This window comes from Andrographis paniculata, unplaced genomic scaffold (assembly GCF_009805555.1).
Source record: "Andrographis paniculata isolate CXL003 unplaced genomic scaffold, ASM980555v1 Contig79END, whole genome shotgun sequence".
NCBI lineage: Eukaryota > Viridiplantae > Streptophyta > Magnoliopsida > Lamiales > Acanthaceae > Andrographis > Andrographis paniculata.
In genome coordinates this window covers 4,777,086-4,780,830 of record NW_026137616.1, presented here as the reverse complement: position 1 = coordinate 4,780,830, position 3,745 = coordinate 4,777,086, and the positions used below count along the sequence as shown (strand labels likewise).

General features: G+C 32.3%; 1 long non-coding RNA gene across 1 annotated transcript; it reads right to left on the bottom strand.

Annotated features, from left to right (window-relative positions):
• Positions 1-769: 769 nt before the first annotated feature.
• LOC127240624 (uncharacterized) lies at positions 770-2,059 on the bottom strand. Its single transcript, XR_007836345.1, has 3 exons — positions 1,922-2,059; positions 1,740-1,813; positions 770-1,668 (listed from the first exon to the last, which is right to left on the bottom strand). It is a non-coding gene; the product is annotated as an uncharacterized LOC127240624 (long non-coding RNA).
• Between the last annotated feature and the right edge of the window lie 1,686 nt (positions 2,060-3,745).

Below are 3,745 nucleotides of genomic sequence, written 5' to 3'. Positions count from 1 at the left end.
AGTAATAACTAACATAAAAGTCAACTGAAAAATTAATTTTTGATGAAGCATTTTAATTGAAATTGATTCGATGGTTTTAAAGAAAAGATCGGTAAATATTACTGTACTAGGTCAAGGCTCTCGTCTCTGCACTGTCTAGACCATGTTTCAAGAAATCAAGCACCTACCGACCATCCTGTACAGCCCTTCTGTAGCCGAAGAATGAATTGAAATCCAAAAAACCTTGAAAGGAATGGAAAATACAATACAACTGTATACAAGAATCAAGTGGGCAGATGAAGGTGATCTCCTATTATATGTTTTCATGTTGGGATAAAGATTTCTATGCAGCTACTAGAGATAAGACAATTATATGTCACTAGGTTCTAAGCACGGACTACTACTGCAAACAAACAGAGGCAAAGACTTATGAATGATGGCAACACAAATTTCTGAATATTTTTCTTTCACACAACCAAGGCAAAGGCTTATTTTCAACTTTTGAGCTATTGTTGTGTATGCTGACAATACAAAATAAATTTAACTCACCAAAATCCTAGACATAATAAATACTAGTGACAGCTTAATATTGACGTCATTCACGGCATGCCATCGAAGGGAACAATAAAAAATCCACACAAAATGGAAAAAAGCTTTCGGTTAAGAGTAGAACATGAGAAAATAGAGAAACTATCTAACGCAGCCAATTATTTATAATGAAGTCAAATTATATGGATATTAAAGAGACATTAATTTAAGAATAATCATATGAATGAGCTAGTACTACAGGTTGATCAAACATAAATAACATATTTAGCCAAATTAAATGCTTCCTTCCTGTATATCTCCCACACACACAAAAGCATCTCAAAGTGGACGACCCATAACTGCATAAAATTTAAACACGCACCGTAAGCATGATTTACATAATAATTAAATAAGAACATAGAGAAAGAGATAATTCTTTATATGTACTCATAGCCACATTCATCCACCAATGGGTTGCAATTTGGCAGATCAGTATTGTAGAATTTACTTAGTATATATTGAACAAAATAGAAAAATTGCGATTCTTAGCTCAAAAATATTACTAGACAATATTCATAGATCATACATTTTGGGTCAACCGGGGAAAGTTTGAACACAAAGGCTAAAGTATTGAATGCCGCGAATTTCCACCCGGGAGGCGTTTAGGGAATGTTGGGCTTGTCGATAATCGACTGTTATCTTGCTTTATGTATATATCTGGTTTCCAATCTTGACCTGCTTCATAGGGGAATGCCACAATGTGCTCTCGGATCTCCTTTTACTTTTTCTTCAAATCATAGATCTCTACCCGGATGAATGAAAAAATATGTATATGTACCGTGCGAGACAGGGTTTAAACACACACTACAATAAAATTAGTATATTTGTAACGGAATTTCGTTCCTAAAGTTCACGTAGCTAACGTAATTTCATCTCATCTCTAATTCCGTCTCTAATATCATTAGTAACAGAAAAAGTGAATTTAGTAACGAAAAAATTTCATTACAAAATTGATAATTTCTTGTAGTGACACTAGGTTTCCGGTGTCTACAACATATGGAGAGCTATTGCAGCCACTGTCCAGAATCGTTTGCATCTTCAGCTACATATAAGTTTGCTGATTTTCTTTGAGCCGATCACGTTGTTGTTTTTCAAGGCAGTCTGCTTAAATTAATATTAAATTAAATATAATATATCACACAATGTTACCTATCAATCCCACCTCAACTTACCTCTCTTTCCTTCTGTTCCCAAATATGCTGCCTTGATCTTATATGACCTTCTATGTTGCATTTTGCTGATTCCTCTGTTTCTCAGACATGCCAAAGACAATCAATCAAAAAAAAAAATCAATCAATCAAACACAATCAAGGTTAATTCACAGACAAATAAAAAATAAAAAATCTTTACTTACAATATGCGGCTCAGTCACCGAACGCATAAAGAACACACAATAGAAAAGCCAAAAAAGGGGAAGAAGAAGATGATGAGGAGTGAGGGTCCAAGGGAGGAAGGAGGAGAGGAAGATGGGAAATTGGGAATTAGGTTTAAGGTTCCTGGGTTTGGGGTTAGGGTTATTGACATTTTGGCTTGGACTTAAAAATGGGGTTAAATTTGGAGTATTTTCTTTACCACACTGTCCACAACCGATTTTTACTATTTGGATTTTAAAATTTAATTTTTTTAAATAAAATATCGCATTATATATTATTTTAATATCAAATTAGCTATGATTTTGAGCTTGAATTTTAAATTTTATTTTTGAATAATAAATTTTGCAATTGAAATAATTGTACTATTAATTGATGTGTTTTATACCGTGTGTGTTTTTATATAAAATTTTATCAAATTTATAATATTTATCATTTTTTAAAAAAACAAATCAAATGAAAATTATTTATTTTTTTATATTAAACATAACATCAATATTTATTTATATTATATTAAACAACTATATTCAAATTTCAAACACTAATTCAATCCTCAAACAAACATACCCTTAATATATACTATATAATTTAAATATAATATAAAATATAAAAACATATACTTCGTCCAACTCTAAAAATCTTATTTATTTTTTAGAATTGATATTTGAATATTAATTATTATATCAGAAAGACAGTTCTTTATTATCTCGTAATACTAATAGAAGAATATTTATAAAAAAAAAAATTAAAGAAATATAAATATATTAGTTGAATCATGAGAATATAGACACATCAAACAACAAACAAACTTGATTGAGCTCTCTCTATTTTTGTTAAATCCCCTTTTTACTCTTTTTTTTGTCAAATTGTCATGCATTTTTTATTGTTTATTTATACACTTTGTTCACATATATATATATATATTTCAAGTTTAATTTGATTAATGTTATTTTTTGGTCGGATTAACACGATTGAATTCATTTTTCTCATCAAATGTGTTCAGTATGAAACATCTATCCTAAAGACTTTTTAAATTACCTAAAAGTCTCTTACCCCATTCTTTTGACCAAACCTCATCATAGGTTGTACTAAGAGAATATTTGAATTCCAAATACTAATAAAAAAAAAAAAAATCAACATATAAAAAAAAAAGTAAATAAGTACTTTCTTTCGAAATGGATGAATTATAAAATTCTAATTGTGTTGATATATATATTGTATATATATTTTATATATTGATATATATATCCTACCTAATATATCTCTTGTATAAATATAATATTGTACCCTAGTTACGACTTAATGAAAATAGAGTTTATTCCATAAATCGTAACATGGTATCAGAGCCATGCTTTTTCCCGACCAAATCGAAACAACCCACGAATTCCAGATAGCATATTTCCGACCACTTCCGACCGTCACCGCCGCCACCATCGTCTTCGCCGTCACGAGACCGGCCGGACACCGGAACAGTTCGGCGAACGGCGGCGCGTGAGCCTCACATGCGCCCGACGTGTTTTCCGGCCGGACGCCTCGCCGGTGCGTGGAGGCCCGTGCGGCGGCCGTTGGCGGCGATCTTTGCACCGTCATGTTCGGAATTTGATTTCCTCCGCGATGGTATCTTCACTTTTTCCGTTTGAGCAGTTTTTTGTATCCGGTTGACTTTTTGTGTTTCGGGTTTGATTCGGTTTCTGTCGTTTCGGCTTTCGGCTTGAGGTTTGAGATATTGTTTTCTCTTGATTTTCTATGGAAAAGATGGATGTACATATTCCGATCAATGTTGTTCTGTCCGGAGATAATTACAGTTT